This window comes from Schistocerca gregaria, chromosome 4 (assembly GCF_023897955.1).
Source record: "Schistocerca gregaria isolate iqSchGreg1 chromosome 4, iqSchGreg1.2, whole genome shotgun sequence".
NCBI classification, from domain to species: Eukaryota; Metazoa; Arthropoda; class Insecta; order Orthoptera; family Acrididae; genus Schistocerca; species Schistocerca gregaria.
In genome coordinates this window covers 220,796,421-220,809,478 of record NC_064923.1, presented here as the reverse complement: position 1 = coordinate 220,809,478, position 13,058 = coordinate 220,796,421, and the positions used below count along the sequence as shown (strand labels likewise).

Here is a 13,058-nt window from a genome sequence, read left to right as displayed (position 1 = left end):
CATGCGAGATACTCTGTCGAAACCTGATTTTAAGGGACAAATGACTGAATTACGGAAGACGACGGTTTTGTAGCCCTGAATTTAAACTCATGTCCTAATGTAACTACAGCCTCGTGATGCGTACTGGATACGAAAAACCGGCGATCAACACTCAGCGCAGAACTACAATCACGATCGCTCTGTTGACGACGTTTTAGGCTAACTTCTACGAGCACACTCAGGACAGGAAAATTTCATAATATGTTTGTTCGCATTGCCATCTTCCGCAGCAAATTTAAGTTTTAACGGAAAAAGCAAAAGGATTTCTCGCTGTCACTGGTTACTTGTCCTCGCACTGGCTACACGGGATGTCGCGTTACAAACCGATGAGCAGTCCTGGCTGGTGGCATTTAGTTGCAGATTATAGGCGACACAAGCAGATTCCAGATGAAAAAAAGAATGATAGGAAGAAAAATAAGAGCAAACAAAAAGGCAACATGATGATGAAAATGACGCAGCAAAGTATTAGAAATAAAAATATTATGTTTAAACCAAAACAGTGAATAAAAATGATAATCGAAGTTTTTTTACATTCAGAAAAATAAAAAGTCTCGCAGAATTTTACCTTCGACCTTCTATTCTTCAGTTTATACACCAACTATTACGCTATGTCATTATACTGCAGAAAGCTGTTGTATGTATGTCTCTTGTGTCCCAGTCGCAACGATTAATTGACAACCTGCAAAAATTCATCTTCACGCAATGTCGTGCGAGCTTATGCAGTGTAACCCGTTCTCTGTGATTGTTAATAACTATATTAATGACGCTGAATCGCGTCTTGTGCGAAAGAATTCAGCAGTGTTTGGCTGGAGCTGTGTATGAAGCGTGTGTATTTCGTTAGCATCGTCGTGTGTGTGTGTGTGTGTGTGTGTGTGTGTGTGTGTGTGTTGTTGTTGTTGTTGTTGTTGTTGTTTTTGGTGCAGTTATCATGTGTGATCAAATACGAAATAAAAGGGCCAGACACAGGATTACAGTTCCAAACATATCAAGCAAGAAAGAAAGCCCAACAAGGAAACAGAAGTGAACTGATTGGCATTTTGGCAACGGTGAATGGTTCGGGCGTGACGTTCACTGCTCTGATTGGAGGAAACCAGCTACAATGCGGGGAAGTGTCAACTATCAAGTAATTTTGATCGGGCTATTCACAGGTTTCACTCGACATAATATTGGTTAGAGTCACGATGCACAATTATGATTTGCACAAATGATTATTTCGCCTGGTGAGCGCGCTACTTTTGATCAAACAAGCAAAATGGCGTTGTGTCTGGATTTTCAGGCAAATTACTGACGAAAAATATATTCTTCTGCTTAGCAGCTGGAGACAATTAAGTTAGTAATTATTTTGAATTTCAATAGCTGCTGCATCTCAGACATTTCGTGATGTCTGCAGTGACAGGCGCAAAGAACTGAGCGATTTAATTAAATTAAAAATAATATTAACGATTTACGAGTACTGTATTGTAAAATAAGAGTATGGCTTGATGCAGTCTGCTACGTTGTTTCTTGGACAGAGACGCTGTGACCGAGGGGAAAACGAGTTTTATTTATTTAGTTGTTATATCACAAATAACAGTGATACATCTCCAATGTACTGGCAGCAGCTTTGAGTGTAAGCTACGAATGGTCAATTCTTTCGTATATTTTCAATTTTTTATTAGCCAACAAAATTAATACAAATTCGTTTTCGTTTATTTTCAACGAAATTTCTTGTGCTGTTCATTTTTAATAAAAAGAAATACAATGCCTTGTGCATCTTCATTGCTTTCTCACCTAATGAAGGCAAGTAATGAATTTATTGTCTTTGTCATCTCCCCAGTCGGACCTTTGAGTGGTTCGGCAGCTTTCTACCAATCATATTTCTTTTTGTTCGACATTTCGTGCTGTTGATTTGTTGTGTCCTACAAGCACTTTCTACAGGGCGCTTCACAATTCCTATTACAGGCCTCTTAGGAGTTGTAGAGTGGGCTTAGTAGATAAAGTTCTGATAAGGTATCCACGTCTGGAAATGTACCATTTGGATAATGAGCTCCGACCTTTGTGATTTACAGGAGATCATCGCATGACCAATGTTCCGAGTACTCGTCGTCAGATTCTCTTCTACACGACGAAGCACGTCGGCTCTGAAGTCAAGAGTGCGGCACGTCCGTGGAGAGCCACTAATCAACTCTCTTAAACACCTTTTGCGCGTTCGACGTTCTTGTCTCAATTGACCATTCGAAACAAGTGTGTCTACTGCAACGCCTCTGGCGTTTTATTCCCGTACTTAGTGTTGTCTGTATTGAGTGGTCATTTTCGTTTACACGTCAGGGCCAAAATTGCCAGTGTTGTGAGAGTGGACTGCTGTACTATTTGGCATCTGGATAGTGAAAACGACGTTCTTACGGAAAAATCGAAATATAGTAGTAACATTTAGGAAGAAGCAATGACAGTAGTATTTATTATTGATAAGAGCAGTGGAAGATTTTGCCAACGGTCGTGGGGTAAATTGTTCGCACTCCTGAGAACAAAAGAATAGGAACAGTGCCATCCAAACATTTCAGAATATACACTCTTATTAGCTCAAGAAAATATGCATTTGCAAACACGTCGGGCAATTTGTAGAACGCAGTAATTAGCGGCTTTTGTGCTCTATCCTTTGTATCTTGCTTTCTTGCTAAAGTGCCAAATAACAAAGAAAATTATTTTTCATGCCTAATAATTCTGACTTTTTCACTGTTGAACTAATTTTCATTAAAACTCGTTTATCTATTTACATTCTTACTTGTGCATAGTCTAGGTTTTTTCTCTGTACAACGTAAGTAATTTTTAATTTCACCTATTTTCTGTCTCTTGTTGGACGAGTACGGAAAAATGCCAAGAAGTTGTGTAACTTTTCAGTTTGCCACGAAAACAAAGCTAACAACATAATAAAGATTAAGAAGATAAGAAAACACAAAATCATTTTCTGTAATAGGAATAAGATCGACCAGAACAGGGTATTATCTCCCATCTTAGCAGACGCCACTATTGTTAAAACCTGTCTAGTTGTCAATATGGGGTGCCTAGGAAACCTGCTTTCTGAAATTGCTAGACAACATTCAAATAAATCTTATTAATGAGTTTTGTTACAAAACGAGCAATTATAATACTTTGTGTTACATCAATGCGTTGCAAGTGACATACGAAATAATTAAGTTTCTTCTGCACAACAATTCCAAAGTCTGAGACACAGAGGGTTCAAGCGAAGTAATGAGCTTTGGTGCTTCTATGCTACTCGCTAGTCTTGAGGCTGCTTGCTATTCGACTGGCCGCGACCTGTCCCGCGCGGCGTTATGTCCTCTTAGCATAGGGGCCGCTGCTGTTGCATTATCGTCCTGGAGAGGGGTCAGCCAGTGTGCGATTGGCTGACGTCTTGTCACAGCCCTCTCTGCTCTATCGTTCCCGACTGGCGTGCAGGCGCTCAACTTTACGCCACAACAGCTATAGTCTATGCACGCGCAGTGTGCATCATCGGAAATTTAGAACTTTACACTCATCACAATCTCTAGATCACTGACGTCATACAAATGCTCGCGTCGTGGTTGGTTGCTGATTTACACGGCAGGCAAGAAAAGAGCACAAACTTCGAGTAGTCGATTTTGACCAGAAAGTCGCTCGTCTAAAATGGACTTTAGTTGTGAACGTACTAGTTTCTCGTAGCTGTTGTTGTCGTTGGGCAAAAATAGTACGGTGTGGCGGTATGTGATATCGTAATTACGAAAGCGGCAGAAGGCGGCGGCCTCTCAGTTTGTGTATGTACCATGAAGCGGGAAATTTGAAAGTGATCCATTCTTCAAACGGTGCATTTCCAGGTACGCGTTTATTATCGAAACACTATCTACTCAGACCCCTCTACAACCCCTAGAAGCCTGTAATAGGAACTGTGAAACACTGTATTAGCAATATTACATTCTGTTCTGACCACATCGTTGTTCATTCAACTCAAGCCATTAACAACAGTATTTCGCGTGCAAACAAAAGACGAATACCCTCTGCGCTATGGACGATTCATTTTATGGTTCGCTGAGATACAGGCAATCAGCCGAACACGAACACCTGAGTATGGGAACCGAACAAGGCCGAATGCTGTTACACCACAGCGAATGCTCGTTCGCTAATGTTCGCTGCGGTAAACCTGGCTTAATACTCGGTGTTAATCCTGTACACTGCTGTTATTTACAATCCACGTTATTGTGCTCCCGCCGTTTTATTCGATAGGTCTTTGAAAAGTCATATCAATGGCTGTTATGTTTTGATCACTAGGCTCTCTTACAGTGCTCTAGCACAGTTTTCTGATGGTAGGTTGATGCAACCGTTCCCAGTGGTTACCCGTTATGGGAAGGGCGCGTGAATAGTCCGTCTCTACCTTTGCTTGACTGATCAACCTGCAAGCTTTAAAGCATACCGCAAATTTGAGAAACTAAAATGTCACTATATCATTACAGGTTCAACAATGTACGGAAGAACATTGTAAAGCACGATTAGAAAGAGAACAAAAGTTGACACAAATAAGACCAAAATCCATGCATATAAATGTGTGTGTGTTTTTCACATCGCCTCCTAAACAACTACACCGATTTCAACCAGTCTTGGTCAAGCAACAATCGTTGTGGAGGTGAGAACTACCATCGTTCATGAAATAGGACGTCATAAAAAATGAGGTGCGTGAAAAACTGTTGCATCATGCATGACGTTTAAATTTATTACCTATCTCCTACTAACTTTATTCGGAATAAATTTCGCAGACAGTATCCACATATGCCGCTAAACGCACGTAGAAAATTATATCGTGGTACCACACAAAATTCAGGAGATATGACGTCAAAACACTGAGATGCGTGAAAACATGCCATATCATACATGATGTTTTAATATATTTATTTTTTGCTACTAACAAGACAACTTAAAGAAATCTCTAACACATGCCAGCGCTTTCAATTGCGACGCCAATAACTGTCTTTATAGCTAAGAAGAGACGTTGCCATAGAGACGTTTACGAAATCGCTTTGTAGACATGCGAAGCAGCTGCACTTAATACATATGTACATTTTGCATTTATTTGTACGACTGTTTCATAATTTTAAATTTTGTTTTCGTTTCTAATAGAAAATTGGCAAAATGAATACCCAAGCAGTGTCGGATTTATCAGTTAGTAATTTATAAACAACGCAATCAAAAGTTAATACACACACCAAAATAAGTTTTGAATCACCCTGGTTCCCAGAACTCCTGAAGGGAGACGTTGACTGTGAATACTGTAGCACAGACACAGTCCCTTTGACTGCACAGAGATGACACTAAACCCGCCCAAAGATGTAAACAACCATGCATGAGCAGTGCCTATTAGACGGATGGGACCTGACAGCCTATCAGTTCCAATTATTCCACCAGGAAGGAGGTACACGGCTCCTGTAGTTCAACCATGTCTAGACGGTCAATACCGCGGTTCGATCGCGTCCGCATTACTTTGTGCCAGGAAGGGTTCTCAATAAGGGAAGTGTCCAGGCGTCTCGGAGTGAACCAATGCGATGTTCTTTGGACATGGAGGAGATACAGAGAGACAAGAACTGTCGATGACATACCTCGCTCAGGCCGCCCCAGGGCTAGTATTGCAGTGGATGACCGCTAACTACGGATTATGTCTCGGAGGAACACTGACAGGAACGCCACCATGTTGAATAATGCTTTTCGTGGAGCCACAGGACGTCGTGTTACGACTTAAACTGTACGCAATAGGCTGCATGATGCGCAACTTCACTCCAGACGTCCATCTTTGCAACCACGACATCATGCAGCGCGATACAGATGGTCCCAAGAACATGCGGAATGGGCCGCTCAGGATTGGCATCACGTTCTCTGCACCGATGAGTGTCGCATATGCTTTCAACCACGCAATCGTCGGAGACGTGTTTGGAGACAGCCCGGTCAGGTTGAACGCCTTAGAAACATTGTCCATCGAGTGTAGAAAGGTGGAAGTTCCCTGATGTTTTGGGGGTGGCATTATGTGGGGCCGATGTACGCCGCTAGTTGTCATGGAAGGCGCCATAACGGCTGTACGATACGTGAATGCCATCCTCCGTCCCATAGTGCAACCATATCGGCAGCATATTGGCGAGGCACTTGTCTTGGACGACAATTCACGCCCTCATCGCGCACATTTTGTGAATCACTTCATTCAGGATAACGACATCGCTCGACTAGAGTGGCCTACAGTTCTCCAGACATGAACCCTATAGAACATGCCTGGGATAGATTGAAAATGGCTGTTTATGGACGACGTGACCCACCAACCACTCTGAGGGATCTACGCCGAATAGCCGTTGAGGAGTGGAACAATCTGGACCAACAGTGCCTTGATGAACTTGGGAATAGTATGCCACGACGAATACAGGCTTGCATCAATGCAAGAGGATGTGCTACTGGGTGCTAGAGGTACCGGTGTGTACAGCAATCTGGACCACTACCTATGAAGATCTTGCTGTAAGGTGGTACAACATGCAATGTGTGGTTTTCATGAGCAATAAAAAGGGCGGAAATGATGTTTATGTTGATCTCTATTACAGTTTTCTGTACAGGTTCCGGAACTCTTGGATCTGAGGTGATGCAAAACTTTTTTTGTTGTGTGTAGTACACATTCACAATGGCGTCGTAGAACCGGTTGACGGGTTTCCGTACTTGTGGCAAACGACTCCAAAAGTAAAAATGGATTAGAATAATTTTGGTAAACTATATAGAGTACAGAGTAGATACTAACTGCCGAAGTTTCTGACACAAAAAGTGGAAAATCAGTGGGTTCTACCTGATTTGACTTATGGCATTTAAAAACTGATGAGTCGTCGAACAGTGAAGAGATCCGTGTTGAGAATTAATTATTATTATTGTTGTTGTTGTTGTTGTTGTTGTTGTTATTGTTGTGGTCTTCAGTCCTGAGACTGGTTTGATGCAACTCTCCATGCTACTCTATCCCGTGCAAGCTTCTTCATCTCCTGGTACCTACTGCACCCTACCTTCTTCTGAATCTGCTTAGTGTATTCATCTCTTGGCCTCCCTCTACGATTTTTACCCTCCACGCTGCCCTCCAGTACTAAATTGGTGATCCCTTGATGCCTCAGAACATGCCCTACCAACCGATCCCTTCTTCTAGTCAAGTTGTGCCAGAAACTCCTCCCCAATTCTATTCAATACCTCCTCATTAGTTATGTGAGAATTAATAGGAAGACGAATACATAGAAGATGGACCAAGGAAATTCTTTGCTGCATTCAAAGAGATGACGACCTAATGGAAGGCGAATAGATCACAGAAAATTTGCAGCAGCAACACGAATGAGATTGGTGAAGATGGTAATACACTGGAAAGTCTGGATGCGCCAATTGTCCAGCAGTCTACGTCAAATACAAGGTGATTATGGCCGCGGAAACCTTTACTGTGATTGTGATCTTCGTTGCACAAAGACGATCCAAGTGTTTTCGCCAGTAAAAAACGGGAGGTAATTGGCTGAACATGAGCGACACACTGAACGTCCTCAATAAGTAAAAATATTGAAGCGGCTAGGAAACTAAAAGAGTGAAAGGTGGTTCTTACGATTTTTCATTTCCTTCAGTAACAACATGGTTAATGCAACGATACTTGATTTACTTTATTTCTTTATTATTTGGGGGTTGCATGATGCTAACGTTCTTTTTTTACCTTTTTTCGTTCGGTACATAAATCAAGTGCCTAACGACAAATTAATCCAGCTGCCAGTCCACGATCCGCAATTACACTGATTACGGTTTTTCCAACGACGGTACAAAAATGGTGTTCGACGTTTAGACGACGTCTTTCGAGAGAGATCAGTAGCTCATTTGGAAATGAATGGAGAAGAAGCGGCTGTGGCTCGTTAAAGGAAACATCCCCGTAAATCCAAGTAAAATTAAACCACAGGACCTGGCGGCACCTTGTACTCGTGTACGAGTCCAGTGTCGAATAATGCGATGCGAAATTTTCAGTTGCTATACTTTGTTGTTGAGGTCTTCGGGCCAGAGACTGGTTTGATGCAGCTCTCCATGCTACTCTATCCTGTAGAAGCTTCTTCATTTCCCAGTACCTATTGCAACCTACATCCTTCTGAATCTGCTTAGTGTATTCATCTCTTGGTCTCCTACGACTTTTACCCTCCATGCCGCCCTCTAATACTAAATTGGTGATCCCTTGATGTCTCAGAACATGTACGACCAACCGACCCCTTCTTCTAGTCAAGTTGTGCCACAAATTCCTCTTCTCCCCATTTCTATTCAGCACCTCATTAGTTACATGATCTATCCATCTAAACATCAGCATTCTTCTGTAGCACCACATTTCGAAAGCCTCTATCCTCTTCTTGTATAAACTATTTATCGTCCATGTTTTACTTCCATTCAAATATTTTCAGGAAAGACTTTCTGTCACTTAAATCTATACTCGATGTTGACAAATTCATCTTCTTCAGAAACACTTTCCTTGCCATTGCCAGTCTACATTTTATCTCCTCTCTGCTTCAGCCATCATCGGTTATTTTGCTCCCTAAATAGCAAAACTCATCTACTACTTTTCAACTACATTCCATTATCGTTGTTTTGCTTTTGTTGATATTCATCTTATATACTCCTTTCAAGACGCTGTCCATTCCGTTCAACTGCTCTTCCGGGTCCTTTACTGTCTCTGACATAATTACAATATCATCAGTGAACCTCAAAGCTTTTATTTCTTCTCCATGGATTTTAATTCCTACTCCAAATTTTTCTTTTGTTTCCTTTACTGCTTGCTCACTATACAGATATATAACTTGTGCAAAAATGGCAGTTTTGATCTGCTCCCACTCTTCTGGCCCATGGCAAATTTCTGGGGATGACCATGTGTCCAAGTTAGATTCATTACAGGTTAATGCAGATTATATCTTCTTCTAGTGTTGTATTTGTGAATATCGCTGTTAGTCTCAAACTCAGATTGATTGTTGATAAAAAAAAAAATCGTAAGCGAATAAATGTGCTGTGAGGCTGTGGTTAATATTCCCATGTGTTTAAAGAGATGCCTCCGAGATGTAAGGCTATGAATTCCACATATAATTCTATAATTATTTTCTTTTGTGCGTGGAATACATTTTCCCTGCGTGAAAAGATCCCCAGAATATTATCCCGCAACATACAAATGAATTAAAACAAGTTAACTTACTCAACTTCTGTATCCCCGGAAACTACAGTTATTCTTATGGCAAAAGTAGCCGAACCTAAATGTTGTAGCAGGTCTGCTGCCTTTATATAGCTTCCAGTTTAAGTTTTCATCAATTTGCACACCTAAGAATTTAGAATTTTCTACCCCCGACAAGCTTGTAAAACCATGAAGCTTGATTTCTCGGTGGCACTTGAGAAGTGCATCGTACTAGAGCAGCATTTGTTACATCTAAGTATGTGCTACAGTAGTACGAAGAATGGATAAAATTGGCGATTCTTTGAGTTTATGCTGCCCTCGTACGTGACATCTGCACAGTTTTTTTTTTACCTTCAGACTTACCGTTTTGGCGGAGCAATTACTTGCTTGATACGGCTCTCACAATTGCTGCAATAAATTCGGGTGTTCAGAAGCATCAACGAACTTGTCGCTAGCCTACTTGAATTCCCAGTATCCAAGGCTGGTTTAAGGCCCATCGCTTGGAGGTGGCAAAGGTGTCACAAGTGTAGACTTCGTACAGAATGTATCACAATTAGTAGCAGCCGCTTGGAACAACAGTGCACGATTTGTGTACTGGGTGTGTCACAATTAGTAGACGAAACTGACGTGTGTAAAAGTTTACGAATGAGGAGGGGCAAATTATAAATTCTCAGACTGGCCCTGCCTGTACTCCAACACCAAATCTCTGCGACTCTTGCTGAGAGGAGTCCTGGGCTTTAGAACAGCCTGCCCAGCTCACGAAGTAGATGTAACGTACTTACAACACACCGTGTCTTTGTAACTTGCACAATGGGGCAGATGTAAATTTCGCGCAAATCTAACGATGAATTACGAGGTCGTGCTCAAAAGTAACGCCGCCGCAATTTTTATGAGAAATCTTATAAATCTATTTAAATAAAACGTTAATATTCTACATCAATTTTTCATGACATCTAACGCTAGAGAGCTCCTAATTGACGTGAGTACCATGGCTGCATGTAACGTAATTACGTCGGTGCTTGTGAAACAGCGGGATGTAATTGAGTTTCGAATCCAAAGAGTTCGTCTACATATGGAAAACCCTTTCCTTAACCATGAGAATGCCACACTACACACGAGAGCTGCGACATCTGTGACAATCCGGCAACTTGGATTCACTGTCATCGATCATCCTCCATACAACCCCGACATTGACCCATCCGGTTTTCATACGTTTCCAAAAGTTAAAGAACACCTTCGAGGACTCCCCTCTGATAGTAATGAAGCAGTGCAAGCAGAGGTGAGGTTGTTGCTCCATCACCAAGTCAAACGTTCTACAGTGGCGGTACCAACAAACTGGTCTCTCGTCGGGGGAAATGTGTTAGTTACCAGAGTGACTATTTTGAAAAATACATACGTACCTATGAAGAATAATGATGTAGAATGTTAACAGAGTTTGTTTTATTTATATACTTTTCACATGAAAAGTTCGGAGGCGTTACTTTTCAACATGCCCTCGTATTTTGAACAAACGTGATTTAAACATATTATCTCAGTTCGTTATTTATATCTAATGATCGTCGTATCATTCATTAATAACTAGAGATACGGAAAATGTCCAAAGTCGTTACTAAAGGTCACTGCAAGTAACAGAACGTGTTTGACACTTTCTCACCTAGCTATCACAAATTTGCCTCGGGGACCGTCAGTGTTAGGAGAAAGAAAGGGGGAGGCACTGAAAAACTTTGCGCGAAATGAATTACGTCCTTCAGTTTGCTTGATGCTGCAAGCCATCATAAGAGAATCCTGTTTCGGAAATTCTTGTGTCGTAGTGTGATCGGTCAATTCTCAAATTTCGCTGGCTCATGCGCCAGCCGATACCTCTGTATACAAGGATACTCTATTTGTAATCGAGTATTTTCTATACAACGATAGTTTCCTCATAGCATTTCTTGGCACAGCATGTCTACCGGGGAAATATACGAGCGCTAGAAGTTGGCACTTAGCGCGACGCTTCATTCAAGAGGATTTCAGGATTTATACTTATTCCTTCGTACCCATCATCCCCCACGCGATGAGCCAGCCTTAAAGAGCGCGTATTTTCGTTTGGTATAGGGTCAGTGTCATTCAATAGGCTGATGAATTTCATCTAGAAGTTTCACATCAGACTACGTGCTGGGTACCGGCTTATCGTATGGCGTGAAACGTCCTCTGATCTGCTGCCAAGAATAGCTGTGCAAGCGTCAGTATAGCCAACGTTCGCTTTTTGTGTCAGAATGCGGTTGCCAGCATGTAGATGATGTCTAAATCAAAATAGACAACACTGCCACATCTAAATTACCCAACAACTTATAAATATTTACGATCGCTCAGAAAACTGCTGTTACGAGGTGACAGAAAGTCTACGTAAACGTACGAAACGTCAGAGAAAGGAAGGTAACTCGCGTCTCCAATCGTCCGAAACTTGATTTGTTCAACTTGAAACCATCAAAGAAAAAGTGTTACCTGCATGTGCACCACGGCAGAAAAGCGTCGCAGATGACAAAAAAATCTTATATTCCAAGACACGGCACATCATAACACACGCTTGTTTATCCTCTGCCCCCACTGAAAAAATCGCACTTTAATAATTATAGCGCAAAGTTGCACTATCGTAGGCTCTTGTCCAATGAATAACAATATAGGGAAATAACTACGGCAATATAACTTAAACTGTATTCATTTCTCCAACAATGGCCTTTGCCTCTCAATATGCAGCTGTTGAAATGTCAAAATACGACACACATGCCACAAACACATTTTCTCTGAACCGATTTCTTCTTTAGTTATCAAATGCAACGTAACCTCGTTTGTGAAATGGAGGTAATCATAATACGATGAAGTGTTTTCAATTTCGATTCGTGAAAAACCGCACTATATGATTTTTTCCACTCTTAACACCTGTGCTTGCCCTCAAATTATATCAACGATTTGGGATTACTGAATACTTTTCAGCAATAGTTTTCGTAAGGTATAATCGTAGACAGTTTTATAGTTATAACCTGACTTATACCCAGAAACATAATTAACCAATAGCTATTCCTTACAATCGACGCAACTATGCTGGCGATACACTGTTTTCGTAGTTCTGACAGTACCAGATGTTCGCGTTTTGCGTGAAAATGTAAATCATTTTTTCGGCACCAGTCTGTTAGAGACAGATGATATGTTGTTCGATGCAGTATTCTTATCGCATTCGGAAACATGACACAGACATTTACATGAATTAACAAGAAATTACACTGGCACGATACTTCGTTGAACTCGTGCGCCTAGCACAATGATACAACGTAAACCGAACTCTATTGAATTCTGGGAACATTTTGTCTGCAAAATTAATCACTGGGAACGAAAACGTTTAACGTCTGGTTTGTTTTTGGCGCGACCTCATTACGTAATTGCAAAGCGATGTTTGCCAAGGCCGAATAAATGAACAGAATGTCCTGTGACAGTAACTGTTTTCTAAAAAAATAACTATAACGAATAAGTTTTAGAAACTATTGCATGATGTTGTTGTTTGCGTCAAATGTTAAACACAATAAGATGAAAATTATTCTATACTTACCAGACTTCAGTGATATCCAGAAAATTTTGGCAGAACACGTATTTCCTTAATGACACGACGACACAGCTGCAGAATCACGTGAACTATTCCACGAAAACGAGTCACTCACACGTACACTTGAGATATATTCGTCACTTATACCACAGAACGAAAACGAACACATCGTGAAACGTACACAAAACTGCTGGTGCCATGTACACCCAACACTTCGCGTGTTTGTCGTGACGTCACTGAGTGTCTGTTGTAGTTCGG

At 41.2% G+C, this 13,058-nt stretch overlaps 1 protein-coding gene across 2 annotated transcripts in view; it reads right to left on the bottom strand.

Annotated features, from left to right (window-relative positions):
- LOC126267123 (protein cycle) overlaps positions 1-13,049 on the bottom strand; it is a 946,454-nt gene extending 933,405 nt beyond the window's left edge. Inside the window, exon 1 of one of the 2 annotated variants that reach the window (XM_049972039.1) lies at positions 12,807-13,049. The gene's annotated coding sequence lies outside the window, so the exon portion shown is untranslated. The remainder of the gene's footprint in view (positions 1-12,806) is intronic. The other variant, XM_049972038.1, reaches the window with a different exon arrangement.
- Between the last annotated feature and the right edge of the window lie 9 nt (positions 13,050-13,058).